This window comes from Battus philenor, unplaced genomic scaffold, assembly GCF_028537555.1.
Source record: "Battus philenor isolate CCGP_79_NKW_IND1 unplaced genomic scaffold, ilBatPhil1.0.hap1 SCAF_3, whole genome shotgun sequence".
Lineage (NCBI taxonomy): Eukaryota > Metazoa > Arthropoda > Insecta > Lepidoptera > Papilionidae > Battus > Battus philenor.
This window is the reverse complement of record NW_027181693.1, coordinates 16,670,543-16,684,343: the sequence shown is the minus strand read 5'-3', so window position 1 is coordinate 16,684,343 and position 13,801 is coordinate 16,670,543.

Sequence of the window (13,801 nt, the reverse complement as noted above, 5' to 3'; positions counted from 1 at the left end):
TCACTATAACGCGAATTGTAAATTTCGCACTCCAATGCCTCGAATTACGCGAAAGAGTGCGTATAAATATAATGTAGTCAACTTCTCTATGGTGTCTTGACCACCTGTCAAACAATTAAAAACAGTGTTGGGTGTTATGAACGTATTTTACAAGAACGTAAACAAAACGTTACCCAAAAGACAATAGATGTATTTTTCCGTAAAAAATAAGAGTATGTATTGCATAAAGTGTTCCTAGAATTAAAGTGATTGATTAAAATGATTTGTATTTTTTGTAATAATTTTTGACTATGTTTAATCATAAACCTCGTTATACGCGAATTTCAGTTAACGCGGTTTCTTTTGGAACGTATCCCTCGCGTAAAGCGAGGTATTACTGTATATCATACTTTACAATCTAACATATATGCATATAAGTTAACTATAAAACAAAGGAGAAGATCAGTTGTAAGATATATCTTTATATATCTATAGTTATATGTGAATGTTCAGATGCTTTTATCTCGTAGATGCCGGGGGAAAAGGTTTCATTGTGTACGCAGCCTTAATGCAGTTCTCGAATGTGGAATCGAATAACAAAGAACGGACCGCATCGATATGTTTAAGCTGTTAACTTAAAAGAAACAGAAAACACTATTTCGCTATTATTGTTTTGAATTCAATGAGTTTCAGTTTAAATTCGAATGTCGATTTGAATTCGGACGCTGTTTTTGAGGAAAAAATATTTGAAGCCGCGGAAGGGCCTTCGCCTGCTGATCGTGTATACCTCTCTGGTGTTAATTGCGTATAAACACGTATAAGTAAATGTATAAAGCAGGGGTGGTCAAGCTCGTTAATGGTGCGAGCCATTTTTCGAAATTTTACGCATTTAAAACACGTAAAAGAATGTTTTATAACAAAAATCATATTTATTTAAATTATTTAAATCAAACTAGAAAATATATGTATTGAAATTAGATTTAACGGCACACGTATATGACAGCACTCTTAATAACAATAGATACCGGTTAGTTAATTATGATCGGTGTTTCGATTTCGCTAACTTTATGGTGGTATAATAATAATAATTATTCACGCCAATAATTATATTATTAAAGTAAAGTAATATAGATTTAAAAATTGAAATAATTCGACAATCAATCGGAGGCAAAAATAATCGTTCAAAGAGTCGCATGTGGCTTGCTAGCCGCAATTTGGTCGCCCCTGGTATAGAGTGTTAAATTGTTAATAAAGAAAACGAAATTAAAACATGCTGTAGCTAAAACAAAATTGAATAAAAAACGTAGATAAAGGATATAAAGTGATGTCTGAATGGTATGCAAGGAATGTAAAGAAGAAATAGTGAAAAATAAAAGGAAAAAGAAAAATAAAAAACACTAATAATGAAAACAACACACCCAGTTTTATGGTGGCTCTGGTTTAAAAAAAACTAATGTTTAGTGTACAATAAATAATAATTAGTGTTCAACTATCTATTGTCTCTTAAAACGTGAAAACATCCTGAACAGTTTTTATATTTTTTTTAATCATAAATTAAAATTAAATTAAAATTAATGTATGAGTAATGTTTATCTTATGTGTTCGTTTATAGGTGACATTATATTAAAAAAATACTTTATATAACATTGTAAAAAGATTAAAAACTGAAGAGAAAATTGATCGCACGTAAAAGGAAACATATACAGTGCAGAAAGATCAGACGACGTGAAATCAAAATAACTTGATTGAACAAAATATTAAAGAGAAAAATGATCTGAAAAAAATGAAACCACTTACGACATTAGAAAGTATTATGTATTTTAAGTATTTGAAAAGCCTTATGATGCTTTTTTTCAGTAAACCATAAAAAGAGCAAGAGAATTGCGTTTAAAATAGTTTCTTGAAACAAATAAGCCCTTCTGATTATGAAAAATATTTCACATATTTACTTAAATAGTAAATAAATATGCAAAAGTTCGTAAGCAATTTGAATTCTTACTTAATTTTTTAACAGTAATTTATATATATATATATTTATAATATATATATATATATGCAAAGACATAAACATGATTATTTCTTAAAAGAAATCTTTAATAATATTCCATCTAATTCAGATGCTGAAATTGTAGAAATGCAATCCGTTAAAAAATCTTATTTCTCTAAGCTGACTTCGGACTAACCAGGTAGCCTCGGGTTACCTCGGTGGAGGTAATTTAAATTACCTAGGCGGGGGGGAAATAGGATGAATCACCCCACACTGACCCACCCGACCATCTCATTATATCTTTCAGTGGAATTCTGAAATTCAACATCTGAGTTGTACGTATTTATTTACACATTTTTTTTTACAACAAATACCTTTTCATTTTTTTTACTAAATATACATATATTTTAAATTTTTACTTCAATTCTTCAGTTGAATATTCGACTGTATGTATTAATATAATCTTTTTGGAATATTCAATACCCGTAATTATGAAAGAAATATTTTTAAGACATAATTTTTTTTCTCTTTTCTCTTTTTTGTCACACCTAATGTTAAGCGATGATGATGTCTGTGATGCTACTTGTTTGCATAGAAGATACCTATTTACTCTTATCTTGAAGACTCCTAAGTTATATTAAGTTAGCGAAGACAACATTGCCTCACTTATGATGACAAGGTCGGGTGAAGAAGTAATAACAAGAAAAAAACTGATACAGGTCGGGTAAGCAACCAAATAAACGGAAAGTAGAGAAAAGAAAACTAAAACTAGAATTAAAAGAACTAGGAATAAATAATAAAAACCCAAAATAGTTTTAGTTAAATAAAATAAAAACAGAAAACTGTGATAAATTAAGATAATGCGTAATAAATTAGCATGTTAAATAATAATGTAAAATATCACAAAATAAATATGAATTAATGTAAAAGAATGTGTTATGATCCAGGATTTGTGATATCTGTGAAACAGGTCGAAGTGAGGCAATGAATGAATGGAAATAAGTTTGATAAAGAAAAATACGAAAGAAGAGGAAAAGATAGAACACACGAAGAATGATAGAAGACTACAGAAATAAATAGAAAGTGAAAAAATCTTTGAAGAATATCAAACTGTCCCACAACGAGATAGTCCGAGATAGTACGAGAAGACTCCAATAACGGGTTATTCAACTCCTTGTCTAAAAAACTTGTACTATAAAAGTGGTAGCAAAACGCTTAGTGTTGTTGGCAGGGATTTCAATCTATATGTGTCGTGAGTCCATGCATCTTGTCCAATGGAAGGAGATAAAGGTAAGTAGGTTTTAAAATGCAACATGTCAGCACTTAATTTATTAATAAACATAACTTAGGTAGCGTAAATTAAGCAGAAGGGTCGAGTTGACTTAATTACTCCTATTTACATACCTCCGTGCGCTCGTTCGAGTCTTGTTACCTAACATTTCTAACTAAATGTTTTTACTGTTTGAATATAAACATTATATTTCTCTCGGTATGGTTAGATGATTGGATTGTTAGAGAATTTTTTCTTTTATAAAATTGCGAGAAGCTATTGGTAATTTATATGCTGTGGTCAATTCTCGAAAACAAATTGCGTAACGATGTTATTCAAATAAAATTTTAGTAATGTATTCTATTTTCAAAATTGATTTTTTTTAACTGGCCTGTTCGTTTATTAAATATACTTTATTGTGTAATTTTTTATGGAATTCGACGTTGTTTCAGAGACGTAGTTTTTTTTTGTTTATTATTTATAAAGATTTATAAATAATCGAACTTTTTGTTTTATTTTCTTACCTTTTTTTCATTTCCTATAGTTTAGTGTTATATAGTTATAGATAACGAGGTTTATTTTTAAACGGTTTTATTTAGTTCGACCCGTACGGAATTTGTTAATTTATTTGGGTCAAAAATAAGAAATTGAAATTTAAGCACCTTCCCGTTGTCAGATTGATCTGGAATTTGGTACACACATTTAATTTAGATGACAATATAATATAATAAAATCAATAACATTATAAATCTAAGATTGCCGTCGACACAAAATGGCGGATTACGTATTTTTCCTTAACCCCCTCAATATTGGTATCAAATGAAAGGGCTACACTAGTAAAACACGATGATTATGTCAAAATTTAAAATTCAAGATGGACGCGCTTTCCAATATGACGGATTAGGCACATATTTTTCCACAACCATCACAATATAGGTATCAAAAAACCGTTTAATTCAAAAGTTTTTTAAATGTATTTATTATTTCTTCTTTTACAATTGCACGAACTATGCAAAAATATTTTGAACTATAAATAAAGATAGTTTTTTTATAGTTTATTTTCGAAAAGCTTCTTTTACTCTATAGTAAATATGACGATGACATTTAAAATTAAATTCCAATAAGATATACATATATTATTAATTCGTATAAGACTGTAGCGAAATGATCGCAGATGTCAAAACTCTGTCGCTTATCGGTCAATCCATCGGTCTGCGCATGCGCAAAATCTCAGGATGCGCTGTGATTGGTCGGTACGTAAGCGGGAGCGTACGATATTCCGCCTGTTGTCAAAACCGCGTTACATGCCTCTCAATATTTAATTGTATAAACTAAAACTACTGTTTTTTTTCTATGATAATTTCTCCACAAGATCATTATATATTAAGTCTCTAAAATTGACTATTAAACACCACAAGATCTTAAAAAAATCTACGCATCTTCGTTTCTTTAAGATCTTTTGGTGTGGCAACCCCCACACCGAAACATCTTAATATTCCGCGTCGTAATAACATCTATATATTCAAACATGACAACATTTTCTGACACATTATTTACCGCAAACATTTCTTAGTTTGTTTGGCACGAATTGTAGCTCGAAGATATTCTTTAACATACGTCCATTTACATAAGAGGCGACGGGGGAAAAGGGGAATTCCCGCGGCGGAAAATTTATAACGTTACGCATACGTACATGGCTTTATCTGTGGACACAGTGCCATTATACTAATATTATGAAATACGCTGATTTTATTACGAAAAAATGAAATGTAAAAATGTTCGTGTTATTTAATTTCTTGATAATTTTACTTTAGAGTTCGCGGCAGTTAAGATATAAATTAATATTGTATAAGACAATTTCTCTCGACTATGTACAATAGCAAAATGACATTAAAAATTTATTATATAAATTGTCAAGTTTAACATTTTATATTTAAAATTATCACTGACATCTTAAATACCAACTGCTTTACCGACCGCGCGACCGCAATGGACGCCATCTTAGCACCATTATTAACAGCGCCATCTATGAGGTGTCAAAGTTAAACAGACACTGCTTTACCGACATATGCGCGGTACAATACGAAATAGAATAATTAAGAAACAAGTTTCTTTACATATTTTCTTCTATTTCTTTTGCATAGGTAATTCAGATCTACTTTGAAATAAACCTAAAAATCTAGATATTAAGGTAAATGTTGATGTTTTTTATCTTTTATAGGCGGATTGGTATCTAACATCACAGTCAGTACGGACAGATGTTATACAATAATTAATTTTAATATATAGTAATACCAATTTTGAAAAGTTTTCTATTGCTATATTATAATTACGTTATATTTCCTTAACCATTGACTTTTATGCAGGGTGTACCATAAATTAAAATTAATTGGCAGCAAATACACCAATACCTCGCTTTGCGTCGTTTCGTTTTGCATTTTTTTCGAAGTTGCATCGCTGCTTAATTTAGGATACGCTGTTTTGGGTTGGATTCTTTAAATTTTTTTTTGAAATTTTCTTTTTTTTTCAAAAGATGTCAACACTTTTGTTTCTTATTGCGCCAACTCTTGGATTCCTTTTCTAACTAAAAATCAACGCAATTTTAATAGTTTTATTTTCACTTTGTTTCGCTAATTTTGGAGTTTCAATTACGTAGTGTTATAATGTAAAGTGTTGTGCTTTTTTAAAAAGAGAATAATAAATTTATATAAATTTTAACGTGTTGTTTCTGGTTACAAAAAAGGTATATATTTTTCCAATTTATTTATTGGCAGAGTTATATTATTTTTGTTTTTTAAACGTTTACTTTGTTCAATTTTCTTTTTAAAAAGTAGTATTTTCGTAACCCTGGAACGTATCTTCGATCTTCACATACTTTGCTATAGAAAATCTTAATTCACTTTGCGGCGTGTTTTTTTGAAACGTAACCACGACGCAAAGTGAGGTATTAGTATAGGTTATACACTCTAATAAAGCCTTTACGCCTATTTACAAACACCTTTTATATTAATTTAGGCCGTCGAAACATGACAATAACGTGAAACGTGACATTTCAAACGGCATTTTTGTAAGTTGATAGAGCAGGTGGAACTATGTGTGGAACTTATTCTCGGTTGAAGTAGATGCTGTTAGCCTGGAGGCTTTTACAGCTGTTCACGGAGCGGAAGGGTCAGTGAACTTAAAAATAAAACGGAAACCGGACATATGCATTCTAGTTGTACGATATATGTCACGTAGTAAACCGCTCTACCCGAGTAGAGCTGTGTAGTGTTGATGTTGTGTATGCGGCTTGGGACGGCAGCGTAGACCACAGGTGAACCAAGAAGGATCCAGATTCAACTTCAGTTCTTCCACGTTGTTCGCGGTAAGGCAGCGGGCGGCAGTTTCACAAAATCGTGTTGATGCCCAGCTGTGAACTTAGACGGCGCTAGATGGTCTTAAAATAATCATACAAAGTACAAATAAATACAGGGTTACAAAAACACTCGGTGTTTAGCACTAATCTGTGTAACAACTCCTGAAGATGCCCCGTGGAGGGGTGAAACACGTGTCGAGTGAATTTACGGTGGCGGTTGTGTAGTTGGCATTGTCTGTCGCATGCGCATTTACGAGCGGGCTGGCGGGCGGTGCACTTTCATGCACGACAACCACTGCATGTGCGGAGGTGGCTAGATATTGGTCCTTTCTTATTTAGGATGGACTTCCGCAATGTAACGCCTGAATCCATTAAATAAATACAGGGTGATAGGTTATAGATATATAAAACTCGTTTGATAGCAAGAACCTTTAAATGTTTTACTTTTCGAATCAGCCTGTATATATTTAAAACTCTGAAACATATTAAATTAATTAATTAATTTTTTTTGCAATGCCGCTGGCATCAGTAAAGCCTGCATGGATAGATAGCAAATAATTATTAATTTTAATGTCATCATTGTAATATTTATTATTGTAGAAATAATTAATTTTTCGAAAAGATGTTCATATTGTTGAAAGAAAATGCTCTAGACATTCATCTCTTTATAGCTTTTATATTTATAACAATTTATTTTATATATACTTGTAAATCAGACAGCCAGTACGAAATCATTAAATATTTCTTCCGTATCTTTCTCATTCACAAAAGGTCAATACCGTAGAGGATATTGCTTTAAGGTATCTATGCGATTTTTTTTCCCTTCTCTCCCGCGGGAATACGCGGAACAGAAACAAATGAAGGCAATGTCATTCCTTTTGATATAACTGCGAACAGTTCACTAATGAGTCGGCGTTTTTATTTTAGATTTTTATTTAAGGAAAAGAATTTTTAAATTTTCTTCACTTTTATACAGGTCAGTGATGAAGCGAGTTTATTATTTTTGTAAACAATAATGCGCAGGAATATAGTCACATTTATTTATTTATATATCGTTTATTGTCCACCGCTGGGCGTACACCCCTTCCCCACTATAAACTTCCAGTGATACTGTTTACTTTTAAGTTTGCTGAAAAAACAAGTCGTAGGCGAAAATAGTTGCAAAACGGTAAGAATCGAGTTTTTGGTTAAATAACCAATGCAGTATGGTATCGACCAATCAAGACTTGATACGTTTGAGACACAAAACATCTTTCAAAATGATTTGGGGCGAGTCAAGTTATATTCCTACTGCAAACCGTGCGTGGACCAGACCGTGGCCCACCTTGTGGCCTACTGTCCCGCACATGCACGGATGCGCAGTGCCCTAGAGACTGAAACAAAGCTAAAGATAAACATAGAGAGCATCGCCGTTATGATGGGCGACGACAACCTTCGCCCATCATTCTTAACTTTCGCTCGTGGGGTGGCGAGTGATACGGTTGAAAGAAATAAAACTGTATAAAATAAGGTACTAAATAAACTCTGCACAAAATAAATTGTTAACTAATAATAAAAAATAGAAAAAGAAATGTGTAATAAAGAATTAAAAAAGTAAAATAAATGTGTAAATAAAGATAAATTAAATGTAAGATAAAATAAAAGAATAAAAATATATAAAATGTACCTAGCCACCTTAGAGTAAGAAGATGATGGAAGAAAGGCGATGAAAGAAAGAAGGTATAAAAGAGCAAACCGAATGATATTGTGAAGGACAAAAGTAAAGAATGAAAGATATTGTGACGCGTGAAAGAGAGTGATAAATAAAGAAAAGACTGAAAAAAATTATTGAATAATAAAGTCCCTAATCCCAAAAAGTTAGGGGAACGAGAGGCCCCCAATAGCGGGGGTCACAAAAAAAGTCATATTCCAATGCTATCAGCGTGGTATCTAATAGTCTATCATTGATTTTTTTAATGTGTTGTTTGTTTTTAGGAGGCGGCTGCCAGGTTCCTTACTCCGAACAGCGTGGGCGAACCGAGGTTGGATCCTTATCCTTGCTTTGCCCACCTGTGGTCAACGCTGCGTTCAAAGTCGCATACACAACATCAACACTACACAGCTCTACTCGGGTAGAGCGGTTTACTACATGGGAACGTCATAGTGCAAATGGAATACGTCTGACCAGCTTCTGTTTTATTTTTAGGTTCTGATGTAGCTGTAAAAGCCTTCGGACTAACAGCATCAACTTCAACCGAAACCAAGTAAACCTCGTCGGTTTTAAATGACAATTTCACTTTACTTTTTGATCACAGTAGTATTTTATTATAAAATTTAAATAGGAAAGTAGTTTTTAGTAAGAAATTGTAGTAGGTATCTGTGTGTTATTAAACGGTTTTATTTAGTTCTACCCATACGGAATTTATTTGAGTCAAAATTAGAAATTGAAATTTAAGCACCTTCGCGTTGTCAGATTGATCTGAAAATTGGTAAACACATTTAATTTAGACGACAATACAATATAATAAAATCAACAATGTTATAAATCTAAGATGGCCGCCGATACAAAATGGCGGATTACATATGTTCCTTAACCCCCTCAATATGGGTATCAAATGAAAGGGCTACACTAGTAAAACACGATGATTATGTCAAAATTTAAAATTCAAGATGGACGCCGTTCCAATATGGCGAGCTAGGTACATATTTTTCCACAACCACCACAATATGGGTATCAAAAAACCGTTTAACTTAAAAGTTTTTTTAAATGTATTTATATTAGATTATAGAAGAAACATTGGTAGGTGTTGATACATAAATGTTTCGCAGAGACGGTACACACGGCATGGCAACCGCGACGAAGGTCCCTGCCCTTCTCCGCCCATAAATCGTAATTTTGGGACGTCCGTTCCGTTATCAGAGGCTGTGCCAAAAAGAAAATACAGCTGAAATTTTCTCATACTATCATACATCTACATATATATATATAAATATATATATATATTTATTACGAAATACGGGTTTTTTATATCTTAGTGTTTATGTTCCTTCTCGATTAGATTTTACTTTTTTTTGTCTTTTATGATAATATCTTTTTTCTTTAATTAATATCCGCACTGCCTGCGCGCGCATTAACTATGTCTTCAGCTCGTGGTCGTTTCGGTCCCAACTGCCATCGGTTGAACCGGCGATGTGTCCCCCCCTCCTGCCACTTCAGACGAGCAATTCTTCGAACTACGTTGATGATCTTTATTCTTCAGCAGTTCCCCTTGTTTCTGATTCCATCTCACACTGAAACTCCGAACATAGCCCCCTTTATTGCATAGCCTTCATACGAGGCCCGTATATACACACATACACACATATATATATATATATATATATATATATATATATATATATATATATATATATGTGTATATATGCGTCTGGTAGTGTATTTACATATGACTTTTATGCCAGTTGCTCCACTAAGATTTTATTAAGTTTTTTGACCAGAGAATTCTCTATACAGAGTAATGGGTATATATTAAATGTAATGCTTATTTGATGTCAATTAATGTACGGAACTCTTTATCAGGAATCAATGATTTCAGAAATAATAAATATCGCTATAATAGAAAAAGCATTTTAAAATCAATTATTGTTTACTATCTGTCTCAGGATTCTATACTAACACAAGTTAGCCTATCGCAGAGTTCCCCAAACTTTTTTGTGTCGTAGACCCCTTGCCATGTTTTTCCGTGTTGGGTAGACCCCCTACTTACCTGATATTGATTTCCTGTAAATTTCTAACTGTGGTGAAGTTTAGTGTTAAAAACTTAAAGTAAAAACACATGTTAATTTATACATTTATTAATTGAATTTAAATTAAAACTACACAAAATAAAATTTTGTACCTGTTATGTAAAATATACGTAACATATAACATATAATGTTTTGATATTATAGGATAGTATGATGTAAGTAAATAGGTACTATCAGTGTATGTGTCGAGATCCACTATCGTGGACCCCCATTTTCATTTCATGAACCCCTAAATTTTTTTTCGCTGACGTAGACCCTGTGCAGGTTGTCATAGACCCCTAGGGGTCGATATAGACCACTTTGGGAATCACTGGCCTATCGCATTACAATTTACAAGAAAAAAATAAAATAATGTAATATATTTCAGTGTATTTACTATATATATGCTATCTAATAGATTCAGGCGTTACTCTGTTACTTTCTATCCTAAGTAAGAAAAGGACTAATATATAGCTAATTCCGCTCCGTAGCAGTAGTCGTGCAATAAAGTGCACCGCCCGCCAGCCCGCTGATAAATGCGTGTGCGGTAAAGAATGTGAATTACACAACTACCAACATTAAATCACTCAACACGTGTTTCACCCCTCCATCACCGTTTACCGTTACATAGCACATTGCACGACTGCATAGCGGAAGTAGCTATATATTAGTTCTTTTCTTTCTATATATATATGCTGACTTGAAATAGAAATATTAAATAGAATATATTAAAACCTGCTGTTAAATAGGCTGTACATACCTTTATTGTACGTAGTGTATTCACAATTTGTACAGTAATTATATAGGATTGTCATTGCTCACAGATCCTCTGCGTACCATAATACCACACCGCGTTCGCCAATTCGCCTGCCAAGCGTACCAATTATGATACATTTCTCCATAGATCTTTGACGAAAGCCCATTCCATGCAGAGACGATATATAAAAATTAAATATTATTTACTATCTCCCTGAAGATTGTAACATAAAATTACTGTCCACTTGCAATTCAGTACAAAAAAATTAATGTAATATTCATAATGATAAATGGTTTAAAATTATTTGCGTGTATATGATCTATAAATTCATATATACTTGAAACGTGCTGAAATCGAAATTACAAGTTGAAATTAAATAAGGAAAATTGGTTTAAGACATGATGGTGTCGAGTAGACTTCATATAAATAAATATATATAAAGCTGTTTGGAGACTGGGGCGATGGGATTAATTAAATGAAGCGACGGTCCGCTGTGTCTAGGATTCGCGAACGCCAGCTGTGTGGATAAAATTGAATAATTGTTTTCTATTAAGTTTATAGAAAGCTTTATTACAATAGAGTTATACCTATGACAAAATTATCTACATATATATATGTCACACAATGTTTGTCTGTATGTCCTTTATAGATTCGTAAACTATGCATTTGATCATATAACAATCTTTAGCAAAATTGTTGTGCATGAACAAACAAAGGTTTCTAAGTTAGTATGATTTATTTTAAACAGATGGTGCAATTGTCATTCAAAACAATTTAAGTAGTTATTAATTAATTGAAAATTAGAAATGTATGCGTATTTATTTTAAATGTTTTATTATTTATAATGATCATTGCATTATTATAGTGATCAACAACTGCTAGATGAAAGTAATCAGGTCTGTAGGAGAATAAGTCTCCGACGTAGCTCGGCATATTGTTTATCTGAACCCCGACCGCTAATCGTAAGACTTTACGTGGGTAGATCCTTCACTAGATGGAAGACGATATAGTCCCTGTATCCAGGCAATGCAAGACTGATCATCATGGCGATCTATGAAGAAGGTTTATACCTTACAGTGGCCGTCTATCAGCATGATTATAATGAATGAAATTATGATATAAATTTTATATATATACATTTGTTTTTCTAGCATTCTCTTGACATATACAAGTGTTTTCTATATATTATTTAAAGTGAAAAAGTGATGACATACGGATCAAAGACGTTTTCACTTGTGATGGGTTTTATATGAAGGCGCAATGCCATCCAGATAGCAATGGAGAGAGGGTTATGCTTGGAGTTTCGCTGCGAGATCGAATCAGAAATTATGAGATTCTCAGAAGAACCAGTATCACCAAGGTAACTTGAAGAATTGCTTGTCTAAAGTGGCTGGTGATGAGGTACGTCGCTCGTGCAACTGATGGATCCCCCACTAGGTAGATCGACATTGTTGGATATGAGCATCGGTCATCGAGGCTATATTTGGAAGAGCCTTATCTCTTGAAGAGAGCATCCATTGGCTGAAAAAAGAAGAAAAATGTCACGTACATATAAATAAATCTGAAGCAATCTTGTACATTGTCGTAGAATGTAATTTTAAAACAAATGCTTTTGTATCACTTAATGAACTTGCACGTAGTTGAGCACGTGAAAGCTTAGATTCTAAGTTAAGCTAACGAATATACAGCGCTTGACCACGGAAACTCAATTTACATAGGTGAACGTGGAACGTAAGTCAAAGTTGATTTCCGTTGCAATACCTTGGAGCGCTTCCAAAATTTGTGCACCGTGGAAAATTAAGGCGTATTGAAAATAAACTCAGTGTACAACGTTTTGGAAAATTTATTTAATATCGTTACTATTCATTTCAAAATAAAAATATTCTTTATTCGAATTTTTAATTAACATATAATGTAAACATTATTGTACCTGTAGGGACAACATTACGTCATCGTCAACGGTGCATCGAAAAGGGGAATTTCACAGAAATATAATTCCTTTTTTATATCGGTATTATGACAGCAACATTAGATCATCGTCAGCGGCGCATAGAAAAAGGGAATTCTACAGAAACATAATTCTTTATTTACATCGGTATTATGGCTGCAACATTACGCCATCGTCAGCGGTGCATCAAAAAGGGGAATTTCACAGAAATTTAATTCTTTATTTACAACGGTATTATGGCAGCAACATTACGCCATTGTCAGCGGCGCATCAAAAAGTGAAATTTTTCAGAAATATAATTCTTTATATACATCGGTATTATGACAGCAATATTAAGTCATCGTCAGCAGCGCATAGAGAAAGGGAATTCTACAGAAACATAATTCTTTATTTACATCGGTATTATTACAGCAAAATTTCGTCATCGTCAGAGGCGTATCGAAAAAGGGGAATTCCACAGAAATATAATTCCTTATTTACATCGGTATTATGGCAGCAACATTACGTCATCGTCAGCGGCGCATCGAAAAGGGGAATTTCGCAGAAATAATATTGCTCATTTACGTCGATATAAATACGGGCGAAGCTGGAATATACACACTTCTATTTTGGACTTCTTGTTGTTACTATCTCTGCTACCACAGGCTTGAAAGGCAGTTCTGCTAAGAGCAATCGAGAAACTCAACAGTTGCACTTTACAAATATACCTTTATAAAGAGTGGGCAACAATAATTAGCTTC